This window comes from Giraffa tippelskirchi, chromosome 11 (genome assembly GCF_054371585.1).
Source record: "Giraffa tippelskirchi isolate mGirTip1 chromosome 11, T2T-mGirTip1v1.2.pri, whole genome shotgun sequence".
Lineage (NCBI taxonomy): Eukaryota > Metazoa > Chordata > Mammalia > Artiodactyla > Giraffidae > Giraffa > Giraffa tippelskirchi.
This window is the reverse complement of record NC_137285.1, coordinates 101007334-101023064: the sequence shown is the minus strand read 5'-3', so window position 1 is coordinate 101023064 and position 15731 is coordinate 101007334. Positions and strand designations below refer to the sequence as shown.

General features: G+C 39.9%; 1 protein-coding gene and 1 long non-coding RNA gene across 7 annotated transcripts in view; both read left to right on the top strand.

The window, feature by feature from the left end:
- Window positions 1–15731, top strand: part of CADM1 (cell adhesion molecule 1) — a 346709-nt gene that overhangs the window by 5829 nt on the left and 325149 nt on the right. The gene's annotated exons all lie outside the window — the stretch shown is intronic.
- LOC145527209 (uncharacterized) lies at window positions 4631–11969 on the top strand. The gene is made up of 2 exons (XR_014069576.1): window positions 4631–5290; window positions 9876–11969. It is a non-coding gene; the product is annotated as an uncharacterized LOC145527209 (long non-coding RNA).

Below are 15731 nucleotides of genomic sequence, written 5' to 3'. Positions count from 1 at the left end.
TTATTGTTGTGTAAATATGGTTGTGTAAATATGCAGTAATTGTAGCTAATCCCTCAAATGTGGCAAGCTATGGAAATCACCCTTGTTGAGATTGGCCATTTCTAGACTTTCTCATAATGAATACTCTGCATCGGGAGACTTCTGTAGGAAAGGCTATTTTAGTTCAATGGCTGTGAGACACCCTCATTCGGTATATTTTTCTTTAAATGTCTCCGTGGTATAAATGCCTTGACGTTTTGTGAATATCTGGCTTAAAAGAAAAAAAAAAGTTTTTTTGGATTAGCTAAGTGCTAATTTCAGCTTGTATTCTGTAACTGAAATCATCACAAAATGCCTTCTTTGGTGTGGGAAACCCATTCAGAGCTGTAAGTATTTGGGCTTTGTTTTTGTAGAATGGGGGTACTGGGTGGTAGGAAGAGAAAATGTTAACTGCTTTTACTTCTCGGTATTTGTACATTAATTTAAAATGTAAATTAAAAATTTCAGCTAAAAATGTTCGAATAGTTCGGTGTTAATTTCGAAACTTTTTTTTGTTTCTCGGAAAACAGGTTGGTTCCATTTTCCAAGGTTCTTGAAATGTGAGGGGGTGTGTGTGTGTGTCTTTTATTTAATTTAATTTTTTAAGTTATTTTTTTATTGGAGTATTGTTGCTTTATAATGTGTTATTTTCTGCTTTACAGCAAAGTGAATCAGCTATATGTATATCTGTTCTTTTTTTTTGGATTTCCTTCCATTTAAATCACCGCAGAGCATTAGTAGAGTTCCCTGTGCTAACTAATGAGTAGATTCTCATTAGTTCATACGCAGTGTGTGTATGTCTTTTAAGAGGTTCTTACTCAAATGTTTTTAATGTAGACTATAAATCTGAAGCATTTGGGTTTTTGGTTTCCAGCCAAACAAGTAATTACACATGAGATGGTTTGCAGGGGGGCGTTGGAGCAGCCTTGGCCAGGTAAAACCCACCTCCTGTACCTCTTTTCTGAGTTGACCTGGGCACCAGAAAAGCACAAAGGAATGCCTACATTCAGGGTTTGGGGAGCGCCACCAAAATCAAGTAAAAAGACTTTGGAAACCATCAATGAACGAAGGAACCCACTGGAATGTTTGTAATTACAAGTGGCACCTCCTTGTTTAAATTTCAGAAGCCACAGTTTCTTTTTCAGAGATTTAAATTGCAGGTTCTAGCCGGCAGCTGCTGTTGTGGTTAATGGGCACTTTCTCTTTGAAGATCTTCCAGTGCTGGTTCTCAAAAGCTTTGGAGCAGTTGGCCTTGAACTAGGGTTAGAAGAAAGGGAGATGGAGGTATTTATATACATGCATGGCAAAAGTGACATGTGCCCTTTATTGTTACTCAAAAGAGGAACTTGACGGGTAAGATTTCTAGAAAGATGAGCAGGAAGGAAAATCTATTATGACTGACAGGTGTCTTGAATGGGGTGATTATCTTACGAGAGATGTGGGGTGGGGAAAATTTTTTCTTTTGGTAGATGTTTTACTGGAATATAGTCATTTGACCCAACATTTTGATCTAGATATTTCAGAAATGTTAAATAGGCTTGAAATGAAAGTGCTCTGATATATATTTAAATGCTACTCAGTGTTTGAAGTTGATATTCTAGTGACATGGACTTTTAAAAATGCCTAGAGTAAGTAGCTTGCTCTTGGCAGTCTTCTGTGGTAAGGTAGGCAGGCACTCTAAATCCTCTTGAGCCATCCAGCACTAGACGGCAATGTCAAGTTAGAATTAAGTTATGAGATCCCCCGAGGGGGCAGGGAGGAATCTGCCTAAAAACAAAAGGTTCCCAGGCCCCATCTCTCCTATTATCTGTACCACATCTCCACTTGGCTAGCAATAATCTAGAAGTTAACATGTCAGAAATTGAACCTTTTATCCTAAGTCTCAACTTTCCTCAGTGTCTCTATTACTGCCAATGAATGACACCATTGTTATCCTGGTCTCCAAGGCCCTGAAATTTGGAGTCTTCTTTTTCTCTTCCTTAGCTTTCACCCTTGGACAGAAACAAGATGGAATAAAATGGGGCTGATTATTTCCCTACTATATTTTCTGTAAGCCTCAATGTCCTCTCCAAACCATGTTTTACTAGCAGAAGCTCCCTACTGACTTCCCTACTCCCAGCCTCTGAGAGTCAGAATTTAAGTCCACCTTCCACAGATGTGGGCTTCCCTGGTGACTCAGTGGTTAAGAATCAGCCTGCCAATGCAGGAGACATGGGTTCGACCCCTGGATGGGGAAGATCCCTGGAGAAGGAAATGGCAATCTACTCCAGTAGATTGGAAAATCACATGGACAGAGGAGCCTGGCGGGCTACAGTTCACAGGATTGCAAAAGGGTTGGACACGACTTAGCAACTAAACAACAACAACTGCAGCTGTAATTTTTTCCTGGACAGGATCATGACACTGCCCTAGCAGAAAACCTAATCTCAAATTCTTGCTCCTCGCACCAGATTCAGAATCCACACTGTTTTGTCTTTAGGTTGTTCCTTCCTCAATTGCTTTTTCACTCCTTCTCTAACTGCCCTCGTTTCTTATTACTTTTCAGCCCAATCCTGATGAGACTGGAAGACTGGTGATTCTCCAGTGAAACCGAGGAAGAAAGTGGTTCCACTGATCAGCCTTCAGCTGGTTGCCTTTGCATAAATCTGCTCTGTGTTCAGTTTTTCTCTTAACTCTTTCGGATTATAATTGTAGGACGGCTGAATCCCCTTGCCCACCTTGAGAATAAATCTCTTTCCTTTGCATCTTCCAGTTTAACTAATACGTGATTATCTAAAATGTATGCCGACACAGACGTTTCTTTTTCTGCTTTACAGGTGTAGACATGACTCTATTTCATTCCAGTAAGCTACAGTGTGTAGATATTATCACCAGTATTTTAATGAAAAATTTAAACCTTAGGATGCTGAAAGTGTATTATGTCTATTTGTCAGTGTGTGTTGGAATATGGACATTTACTATAGCTTGAAAACAGCGTAATTGAATTAACAAATTACAAGCTGGCTAAGTTAAGATTTTTGGGCAAAATGTTAAGTAAGCCTTGAGGAGTTGAAGGCTTTGGAAGAGTCAGAGTCGAGGCCCTCGTCTGGAACTGCTGACTTGGCCCACATGAGATCAGCCCCTCTGAAGATTCCAAAAGACACAGCCTTAGAGGAGCAACTGGTGCTCATGCCTTTGGTGCTGTGTCAGTTATTAAGAAGTTCCTACCCGGGGAGCCAGAAGGAAGTGCACTAAAACCCAGGTCTTTGCGACCCCATGGACTGTATAGTCCATGGAATTCTCCAGGCCAGAATACTGGAGTGGGTAGCAGTTCCTTTCTCCAGGGGATCTTCCCAAGCCAGGGATTGAACCCACGTTCCCCTCATTACAGGCAGATTCTTTACCAGCTGAGTCACCAGGGAAGCCCAGGAATACTGGAGTGGGTAGCCTACCCCTTCTCCAGGGGATCTTCCCGACTCAGAAATTGAACTGGGGTCTCCTGCATTGCAGGCAGATTCTTCACCAGCTGAGCTACCAGGGAAGCCCAGGTCTTTATTAGCTAACACCTTAAATAGCGTTGACTTTGGGAGCAGCACTGCCTTTCTAAACACAGGCTTCTCCCTCTATCAGGGCTGATCGCATTTTAGTTGATTACATCCAGGGTGAATTGTTACTGGCTTAAGAAAAAAAAATGAAATCTTTGTTTCTCAGTCTAACTGCTAAACTTCTTATCTGAAGGATCTTTTCAAAGCTTTTATCTGATATGAATATCTGCCACGGTTCTTCTCTTGTTTATGTTTTTCCCCCCGGCCGGTGTCCTGCCCCTGCAGAGTTCAGTTTTTGCTACCGGAAGGCTTTGCAGCACAAGAATTCAGTGATCTGAACACTTGATTATCATGGAGTATTTGGGGACAGTCTTGGGATTGTCCCCAAGATTGTATGTCAGATGTGGTATGTATTTGGCTGTTGATTATCAGCCTGAGATAAGCCGAGCCTTGCAGAGGTTACTACACACCATCAGCTTCTGAATAGAAGAGGACCTTGCTTCTTGCAGAGACACTTAAATAACGAAAGCCTCAAAGATAGGGAAGGAAAAAACAAGTTAATTCAGTCCTAAATTACTGCTCAAATGGTTTTATCTCGAGGTTTGAATAGAGATTAGCTTAAATGACACCGAACTTACTTTTCCTTGTGCATGTCTTGTACACAGCATTGTGAAGAGACCTTTCTTTTAGTTTTGTTAGTAATCGCATGAATGCTAGTTGCTGTTTGTTTCCTTCTTCTGAAGCAAATCTCTCTATCTCTGGGCCAGGTTGGCAAGAAGAATACCCAGTTTAGGTTACAGAACAGTATAAACCTAGTGCTTTGCTTATGTGCTAAAAACAGCCTGTCTTACAGGGTGTTACAAATAAAATAAGATCACAGATATAAATGTTCTTGACAAGGAAGTATTTTATACATATGGCTTTTATTAAAACAGCCATGGCTTAGTGATGGGTGTTAGGTTTCTGGCTACTATTACTACTAATCACATTTGTAAATCCCTCACACATTTGAGACTATTGAAAAATTCTGTGCTGAAAGGATTAATTCAGGATGTACTCAACTGTCTCTAAGGTGAAACTGAAGAATAAGGTGGCAGTAAGATTAAGATCCCACCCAGAGTTGAATGCTTTTTGGAAGTAAATAGAATTACCCAGTCACCTTGGAGAAATAGACAGTGATTGTAATCTCAAGTTAGGGGACTTTTAACACAGATGAGACTTTGTGATTTTACTTACTCCCTATATTTTATATATTATATTTAAATCAAGAACTTGTATTTCTGTAGCTAACCCATAAGGCACTTGGTAGAAAAGTGAGAATTTAAAAATTATTGTGAAATCAAGTTTTTATACCAGGCATTTTCTTTGGTGCAGTCATTGTGGGGTACACTGACTCCTGACAGATGTGGTTGCCTTTTATTCTCAATTTTTATCTTGAAAACTGTCAAAACCACAGGAAAGTAGAAAGTATAAGGAATGCTTGTACGCTCCTTGCTTAGTTCATCAACTGTCAACATTTTGCTCATTTGTTTTATCTCTAGCTCTCTAAATAATGTATCCACGTATCTTTTTTTGTTGTTTGTTTTTTTCTGAACCATGTGAAAGCAAGTTGCAGGCATAGTAACATGTCATCTTGAATACTTCAGCATGAGATTCTGAAAATAGGAACATTTTCCTCCTTGACCTCATTACATTCAAGAAATATAATATTCACCATTGTTATTTGGGCTTCCCTGGTGACTTAGAAGGTAAAGAGTCAGCCTGCAATGCAGGAGACTCAGGTTCAATCCCTAGGTCAGGAAGATTTCCTGGAGAAGGAAATGACAACCCACTCCAGTATTCTGGCCTGGGAGATCTCATGGACAGAGGAGCCTGGTGGGCTACAGCCCATGTGGTCACAAAGAGTCGGACACGACTGAGCGACTAAGCACAGCATAAGCATAGCATTGTTATTTAATGTCTAGTCCATATTCAAACTTCCCCAGTTGTGCCATTAATATTCTTTATCTGTGTTTCTTTGTCCTTCCTGATCTAGACTCCATCAGAGATCCCATGTTGGATATGGTTTTCATGTCTCGTTTTCTTTTAATCTAGAACCATTCCCTGCCTTCCAGTTTTGTGGGGTTTTTTTGGTTAAGATTCTTTGAAGGAGTGTGTGTGTAGGGGGGGATGTCTTTCATGGCATTGACATTTTGTTGAGTCCAGATCTGCTGTTTTGTAGAATGTCCCATGGTTCTGTGGATTGTTTTCTTGTTTCCTCATAGTTCGATTCAGACTATAACCGTAAGGAAGAACATTGCACAGCTGGTTTTGCCACTTTTTAACATAACATCAAAAGGGACATAATTGCAGTTTGTCCTGATTTTCCTGCTGACAGGTTTGATCCCTTGGCTAACTGTATGTTTAATCACGTGGTGGAAGTGGATTTACAGAATTTTCTACTTTTGTCCTTTTGTCATTAATAAGTAATTTGTGGGATATTTTGAGATTGAAGATCCTGTTCTCAAGCAGTTTGTCTAGTGGTTTTAGCAGCATTGATAAACCTTGTCTATATCAAGTATTGCACCAGTGTTTACAAAATTGTGCTTTTTCTAATTGTCATTCCCCTGCATTGGGTAGAGGCCTTCTTGAGTAAACAAGAGCTTGCCTTACCCCTATTCTCTCTCTCTTTTTTTTTTTTAAATCAGAACAGACTCATAAATAAAAAAATTAATGTGATAATATTTCCTTACCATCAAATTCGGCCAGAGAGAACCCCTTCATTCTGACTCTTGTATCCTTTTGATTTATGTCTGTTGATTTTTAAGTTCTTTCTTATTTTAGGTCACAAGAAGATGTCCAAGCTCACCTTGTATTTTCCTGTTCCAGATCTGGAATCAGCTATTTACCCGAGAAGTCATGGTTCCTTTTAGTGAGTGTGTGAAAAAGTGAAACTAGCCAACCAAGCTCCTTTGTCCATGGAATTCTCCAGGCAAGAATACTGGATTGGGCAGCTGTTCCCTTCTCCAAGGGCTCGTCCCCATCCAGGGATTGAATCCTGGTCTCCTTCATTGCAAGCAGATCTTTTACTGTCTGAGCCGTGAGGGAAGCCCCTCCTCTTAGTGGAGAAATGGTATTTCGATACCAAAGAGTTGTTTTCATTGCAGTTGACTTGTTTCAGTGGACAGAACTTGGAGATTACATGTATATTTATTATTATATAAATAAATTTACATATCTATCTGGATACATTTTTAATTTATACTTATTTATTTAAATGATGAGTTCATATTGATGTCTTCAATTCTAGTGTAAGACTTAAGATTTTTTCTTCCTTTCTCTCATTCCTTATTTGTATTTTTTCTCCATGGTGTGAACCTTGGTTCCTAGCCGTATCAATGTCTTTAATGCAAAAATAGTTTTGGAATTACTTCACAGAGAACAAGGTAAACGACAAAACTACCAAGTGAAGCTGAAGATTTTTGCCATTCTTTTTGCCTTTAAAATAGATTCTTTCCACCTTTGAAGGTTGGTAATCAGAGTACTGTGTTCACAAGTTCACAAATTAGTTCCTTCTACGTGTGAGTGTGTGTGCGCGTGCGCACATGCACGCATGTGTGTGAGATCAATGAGATGTATACTTAGGATCATTAGTTTCTCTTTCTGTTCGAATTTCAGTGTTTTACCTATCCTTTTTGATTTAGTTTTTTATGTTGAATATATAAATTATTACCGTGGCTCGAAAATCAAAACTGTGTAAAGAAGTGTCATCCTTTCCCTGTACTTTCTGGCGCATTCCCACTCATCTCCCTATAGTAGCCAATTTCATTCTTTTCTCATGTATTTTTCCTATTTTTCCTTTTGAAAAAATAATAAGTAGTGCTGTTCTTTGTTTTCATACTTTTTCATGAACCATGTTAACGTCTGCCTATAATATCTTCTTATTTGACACATCCTGGCTTCTCTTAGTAATTTGATGATGTACCTCCATTTGGCTTTATTTTACTTTGGAAACCATTTTTTTCCCTTTTTACTATACTCATGTCTTTTCATTTCTTCCTTCTAGGGTATTAGTTCTTTTCGAGTAGTCAGAAGAATTCTGTATCTATTTTTTTCAATTAATTCACCAAATTGCTTGTAAGAAAATAGGGACTGCCCCTTTTTATATAATGCAATATGTGTCTGATGTTTAATAACTGTGCCTACTTTGCTTCTCAGCAGTCATCATTTACCCTTCTCCTCATCCAATAAACTGGCAAATCTATGCCTCAAGTCCCAGTGCCCCAATTCTTCCTACCTCCCCTTTTCAAAAAAAGTTATTAACACAACTCTACGTAATGTAAAGTAAGTAAACACTTTACTTACTATGAAGTGCATAACCTGTTGCATCTAAACCTTTAGGTCATGATCCAAAGCTGCCGTTGAACATCTCAATCTGATATTCCACAGTTATCTCAAATAATGTTAATGACAAAAGAGCAACTATTATTTAGTAACTTTATTCATGAAATTTAATCCCTACTGTCACCCTGGAAGTAGTTAATCTCTCTTGCTTCATTTTACAGTTGAGGAAGCTGAGAGGATAATAATAGGTCTCTTGCCCAAGAGGCACAGATAATAAGGGATAGAACCAGGTCTATCTTCAAAACCCATCATTTTAAACATTCAACTACAGTTTCCTAAAGCTCAAGATGTCTAAAACTGAACTTAGCATTTTTATTCCCCAAACCTCCTGCTGTCCTATTTTTTCTATCCTGATGGAGATTATCACTGTCCACCCAATGAGTTAAATGAAGCAGCGAGACATCTTAGAGTACTTCCTCCTTTGCTGCCCTTTCCCTCTCTGTTAGTAACTAAGTCTTGCTTATCTCTTGCATTCACTCTTGTCAGTTTTACCACCACTGTCTTAATTTACCCATATCCTCATTCCACAGATGAGGAAAGTAGATTTAAATTGATCTAACAGTCCGTTAGGGCCTCCCAGATGGCTAGTGAGAAAGAATCTACCTGCCAGTGAAGGAGACGCCAGTTCGATTCCTGGGTTGGGAAGATCCCCTAGAGAAGGAAATGGCAACCCACTCCAGTATTCTTGCCTGGGAAATCCCATGGACAGAGGAGCCTGGTGGGCTACAGTCCATGGAGTCACAAAAAGAATCATGTATGACTTAGTGGCTAAACAACAACAATCCCTTAATTGGTCTGTTTACCTGCAGTCTGATCCTCTCTAATGTATCCTTTACACTGCTTCTAGGAAGATATTTCTAAAACACACATTAGATTGTCACTTTCTTGCATAAAATCCTGAAATGTCTTCTTGGCATCTTGCAGAGGGCGCTTATGCTCTTCCTGCCTGGCCCACAGTGCCCTTCATCACTTCTGTCTTCCTCTCAAGCGCACCTCTTGCCAGCTGTGCACACGGTGTTCTTCCGTTAGGATTTGCTTTAGGAGATGCACATTGTGTTCTTTACTTAACGAAAGTAAATGTGCCCTAGATACGCCGTGCTCTCTCAGGCTTTTTATATGTCACCTCCTCCTCCTCAAGCACCCTTATCCAGATGGCTATTCCTACGTATCTTTCAAGATCAAGCTCCCAATTTCTCATGGAAACTTACACGATCTCTCAGGTGGGTTAGGTGCCTTTTCTTTGTGGCCCTCTTCTCTACTTCCTTAAGGGCTTTCCCGGTCTTATCTTCTTTCTTCCTGTCAAACATTCCTTTCCAGATTGCCCCAGGTTCCATCTCCATACCAGCACGCTTGTTTCATGCTTGTCCAACTTGTTTTCACCAGCACGCCCCTCCCTCTGGTCTTCCTGGTCACCAGGTTTCAGTCCTGTGTATACATAAGACCCAAGTGCCGTGCTGCTTTTTCAAATCTTAATGTGCTTTCCAGCCTGAAAGTAATATTTTCCTTCAACTTCTGTTACAGTTTCTCTAGCCATCTCATGATACTAAACATCTCTTACATTATCATGCTTCCCAGGTAGTGCTAGTGGTAAAGAACCCTCCTGCCAATGCAGGAGCCGTAAGAGACGTAGGTTCCATCCCTGGGTTGGGAAGATCCCCTGGAGGAGGGTGTGGCAACCCACTCCAGTATTCTTGCCTGGAGAATCCCATGGACAGGGGAGCCTGGTGGGCTGCCGTCCAGTGGTTCGCAAAGAATCGGACGGTACTGAAGTGACTTAGCACACACACATTATTATATGTTGACGTGTCCATAGATATGTGTTTCCTAGCCTTTCTACAAGAAGGACTATTTCTTATTCATAACAGCACAGAGTGGATGCCCTAGACACAGTATGTGCTCAATAAACATTTGTTAAAGCTATGAATGAATAGAGTTTCCCTAATGGCTCAGATGGTAAAGAATCTGCCTGCCATGCTGGAGACCTCGGTTCGATCCCTGGGTCGGGAAGATCCCCTGGAGAAGGGAATGGCAACCTAATCCAGTATTCTTGCCTGGGAAATCTCATGGACAGAGGAGCCTGGCGGGCTATAGTTCATGGGGTCACAAAGAGTTGGACACAACTGAACAACTAACACTTTGAAAGCTATGAATGAATTGGAAATTAGGTATCCATTAGCCATGAAGTCACATCTAGCCCTGCAGTATAAATGTGAACGAGAATGTGGTGATAATAATTCAGTCTCGAAGACCAATGTAAAGATGCGTCACTTCAAAGGTTGTTTATTTACCCACTGTTTTTCTGTTGTTCAGTTGCTTAGTCTTGTCAGAGTCTTTGCAATGCCATAGATTGCAGCATGCCAGGCTTCCCTGTCCTTCACTATCTCCTGGAGTTTGTGGTTTTACTGTTACACAATCTGACTTCCAATGTGTATATAGCCTATCTTTTCTCATTTGTCATGAATACTGGTAGTTGGGGTTTAGAATTCTCACTAGGCCTTTGTGTATGAATTTAATTTAGTGGATGTCTAATTATCAGTTTTTAGAACTGTAATTCTTGGTAGAAGTTGTTTGTTCTCTCATAATAGATGAAGGGCTGTCACAGTCTGATGCTTTCATAGCCTAAAGGACTGACTTCTGGTGTGTTTGTTCATCCTTAGTTGTTGGGTGGTCATTGGAGACAATTAGATACCAGCTCAAGTAAGAGAACCTCTTCCCATTTACTTAATCACTGTATAATCCTGGCATAGCTGGAGTTCGCGTCATTGCTAAGACCATAATGGCACGTTAGAGTTGAAGCAACAAAACAAGAAACTTCTCTCTGAGGCCATCTGCCTACCCCTTGGCCCCTCAGTTTTCATGAGAGTCTTGTCTTAAAACAGATACGTTCTCAGGAGAGGCATGGTGCACATAGGGAAATTTAAACCTCAGGGTAACAGTTTTCCTTGTACCATAATAAAGATATATGTGGAGTCAGTGACTTCAGGATCAAAAGATGGATCACAGTCGTTGGATCAAACGTGAGACATGGCTTGTTGCTGTGTTTAAAAAAAAATGAGATGGGTAAAGCAGTCTGTTTTGTGGAGATGTTTCCACTATTTGTGTTACTGTATAGTTACTGCTAAATAAGACTATGACAAAATTAAGCTTATAATAAAGTTAATCCCTTCAACTGCTGTAGTTTTAGAAAGATTTCTTGTTGTTCTTCCCTGGAAGATGGGAGAGATTTCATATACAGGCAGAGGGGGAGAGTTTCCTAACATAACCTTTTAATTTAGGAGAAGTTTGGAGTTTGTTCTTTACTGTGAATATAGAGGTGGAACCCACTCTAACCAGAGTTTATTGCTGTAATATTTTTTAAATGCATTTGTGACACTGATATATCTGTGACCTTGTCGAGGCGTTTTTGAAGGGGAGGGGGTGGCTAGCCTTTTTCTCACTGTCATAAGTGATGTCTGCTCAATAACTCTAACTTCCTGACAGTATTGGGAGGGGAGGAGGACCTATCGTAACTTGTTTTTATGGCCTATTTCTAAAGTGTTTCCTTCATATTCACATCCATCCATTTAGACTTGTCTTCTCCCTGCCTAAGGCTTGCATCGAGCCTCGTCTGTGTTTGGTGCTTTAAATGCTTTGAATTATGGAGAATCGTAGCATTTTATCGATGCTTCCCTTGTAGCTGTCTAGCTCTGTATTGTCTTAGGTTACACAGCTTGCATTTCTTAGGCATTGTGGATGGATTATTGCAGTTAGTTGAGGTTTTGAGTGAAATGACATATCTTCTTGATTTTGTACCATTTGCCATTTTTCCTTTCTTAGTAGACATTTTTTCAGGGATTGCCTTCTTAAGAAATCCTTCAAGGTAGAGGCATTAAACCCTTCCTTTCCACTATAAATCTTGGTAAATATATCTTTATCACTGTGACCTGCTGTCAAGTTAATAATGATGTGATAGCGATGTTCACGAAAAATTGTATCTTTGAAATACACATTTTGTCAGTTTGTTAATGTATAGTGTATGATTGGTATTACCCAAGAAAAAGAAAAGATTAGTAAATCAGTTTCTTCTAGCTAATGCTTCAAGCATCCTATTTAAAAACAATTGCTTCTAGGTCCTGTTGGCAGGATTGCTTTTTTCATTATTCTGGTCATTTGCATGAAAACAAGTTGATGATTCTTTAAATAACCACCACCTTCAGTCTTCTTTTCCTCCTGAAATGTTATTCCTCCAGGAATGTATTCCATTCATGCAATAGCATGAATCTGGTCTGGAAAGTTAGAATTTTAGGCTAACATAGTAACAGAACTTTTCTTCACCTTTATTTTTTTTAAACCAAAAAGTTGTCTCATTTTCATATTAATTTAGCCATGATTACATCCCTTTATCCCTGTTTCATAAGGTGAGTGCTACAGTTATGTTTTAATAGAATATTTTTCAAGGTCTTAGTGTTTTTTTTAAATGAGGTCATCACCTTGAAGATTTTGACCTGAACTTTTCATGAACTAAAGGAGCAAGAAAAGGATCGACTAAAAAAAAAAGATGAATATATAATCTACTTATAATGGAATAACTGATGAGAATTAAATTCATTTTATAACATTTATCTGGTGCAAGTTCGCAGAGCACTCTACCGTTTCAGTAAGAGAAGCCCCACATTTATACGTTGGCTCTCTATAGGAGTCCCTTTGAGAAAGTGTTTCCCTCTTTTAAAAAAGATATGAAAACCTCCAAGATCGAAACAGAATGAGTCCTTCAGATTCAAAACAACAAGGCTCACGAGAATGACACCCCAGTTCCTGAGATTACAAGCAGGCTGAGGCCAGAGCCATAGACAGAAACAAGGACTGCTCATCCACCTCGTCTTTCCTTTCCTCATATTCTCTTTGGGGGCCCCAGAAGGTGTGACTGTGGCCATAGGAGAAGACTGGGTAAGGAGCTAAGATTGCAGGTTACTCATCTCTGTCTTAACTTCAGAGGGCTATAAAGAAGGGAGCTAACATGGAGTTGGGGTGTTTTTGGCTTTTCATTTAAATAAAGTCTTGAAAACACGGGGAGGACTTCCACAGGTAAGGAGAGTACATTCCAGGTTGAAGGAGAACCATGTGAATATAGGCTTACAGTTAGGAGAGCCAAAATGGCATGTGAGAGGTGGAATTAGCAAAAGATATCTGGGGGCCAGATTGTGGAAAAACTTTGAATGCCAAATTTAGATTTAATTCCGGAGGTCACTGGGAACTATTGAAGGGATTTTGAACAGGGAAGTAATGTCAGATTGGTGCTTTAGGACTATGAATCTGGCAATGGTTTGTGATTAGATTAGAAATGAGAGATTGGTTAGGGGTATAATAGTTCAAGTATGATTTTATGAAAACTTGCATTAGGGCAGTGGAGGAAAATGGAGGTGGAATTGACTGGAGAATGGGAATTGAGGGGAAATGAAGACTAGAAATGAAGAGGCGTGTTTTGATTTTGAACTTGAGTGGCTTTGAAGGATGGCTCTTCCAATGAACAGAAATAGGAGTCTTATGGCAGGTTTAGTAAGGGAAGGCAATGAGCTTGGTTGTGAACATGTTAAACTTGTGAGCTACCATTAGAACATAGTAGAGATTTTAGAAGGTCATTTCAAACATGGTACTTGAATTTGGGAGAGAAGTTGAGAGTGGAGCTAAGAGATACGGATTTGAAAGTCGTCTGTAAAGTCCATCGCTGAATTCTATATGATGCACTCAATCAGTTACTTCTTTGATACACGGGTACCGAAATGCCTGATGTGTGCCGTTGTGTTAGGGGCTGGAGAGGAATGTATGTGTGGTCCTGAAGAGGATCATAGAGGTGGAACCTTGAGGAGGGTCTGTTTTTAGGGGACAGGAAAAGGATAAGGAACTGTAATGAGCTTGTCAGGTTAATGCTGTGAAAGGAGAAGGGAGCTGTAGGCAGGGCTGATGAAAGTTTGTTAACTTAGTTGCTGAAGAGACTTGAAGGAGGGAGGATCTTCTTGGAAGTGAATGAACTCTGGGGAGGGGGTGGTATAAGAATGAGAGTAGCTGAGATGTGGGAACACTTATTCCTGATTCCAGATTTTTGGACTGGAACGTACTCCAGTGAGTCTGGTCCTCACTGGAGTACAGCAGCCCAGCCCTCTGTGCCTTTACCACGGTATGGGGGGCTGTGAGAGCCTGCTCAATCTGTCCATAGAACTTGAAGGGCTTAATTATGATTCTGGAGGTTGTGATGTTGAATAAAAAGCACATTAGTGAACCTCATGGTTGTCGTTGTATTTCACGTAATGAATGACCACTTGGGCAGGTTTAAGCAAGGAGGCAGAAGAGACGGAAGCTGTTTCTCTGAAGTGTGCTTCTTTAACAACCACCACCAGAGAACAAAAACAAATCCTAGTGTAGCGCAGGGAGCACTTTCAGGATGGCAGGAAGAATCTAGGTCAGCTTAACAGCAACTCCTATTCTTTAGGTAGATGAATGTTTGCTACCCTGGCTTTCAACATGCTGCGTAAAGTCCAGAAAGACTGGACATGGTTCCTTCGCGCATATTAGTCAGTAAGGGGTCACGAATTAAATTGATGTTTGGAAGCATTTTGATTTACAGTTGACTAGTGAGAGTGTAGCACAGGCCTAATACGGCAGCCTGCTGAGTTGTCGTCTGCATTTCCTTAACTCTTCGTCTGCATTTCCTTAACTCTTCGATGTAAAAAATAAATCCTTGTGGAATTTTTGCATATTAGCTTTAGGGCATGATGGGTCTCCTCCTATAGGAAGAAGGATCAGAAAGGAAGTGGTTTAGCAGTGGAGCTCTGATCTAGCAACTTGAGCCTCTTTTTTCCAGCCATGAGTCTCCAGCGCTTTTCAGTAGAACTTTCTATGATGATGGAAGGATTCTTTAATCTGTGCTGCCCAGTGGCGTAGCTACTAGCCATCTGTGACCATTGAGCACTTGCGATGTAGTTCGTATAACTGAGGAGCTGCATTTTTAAATTCTTTTTAATTTTAAGTAATTTGCATTTAAATAGCCCCATATGGCTAGTGGCTCCCATATTGGACAGCATAGCTCTAGACTAAAAAGTAAGAAGCCAAATTCTCATGCTTACTGTTATTGTACAGAGGTTGCATGAGGGTATTAACATTTACGCCAAATTCAGTAGATTCATATTGAATCATGGATTCAGCTGCTGTGGGTCTCCAAACTGTGCATTTTCTCTTCTCTTGCTTTTCATACCTAAAAGCTGCTGGGATATCTCAATTGTCCTTTCTTCATCTGAAGAATTATCCCTTTTGGCCTTAGAGGGGTATAGCTTATCTAGTGCCCAGATTAATAGCTCTAGCTTTGTCCTTAGAAAGCGAAATCTTGAAGGTTACTGTTACACGACTGTACTGCCATATGCCAATTCACATTGTTATCTTTTTTGGATGATGCCAAAAGTGAGTGAAATGTGAAAAAAACATTATTCATTTTAAATAGTTTTGACTGCCAGGTTAATGCGGCTCTTAAGCAAAGCTTCATGAGATCTGGCCATAGTAACTGCTTTTAACTTGATTTAAAGTTCTTAAACATTCTGAATTGCTTCACCTAATCTTTTTATACTGAACGTACAATTTTCAGGCTCTTTTTTATTTTCAAATCCATAACTGACAGCTGCTCAACACCTCATTCAAATAGTTTTAAGAGTTTTAGAGAAAAGTTGCGACAGCCTGGATTTACTGACATCAATTGGATTGAGATATTGTGGATTTAAAGATGATAGAGAGGGAGAAAGAAAAATATGAAATAATTATTGCATGTTCACTGCTTGCCCA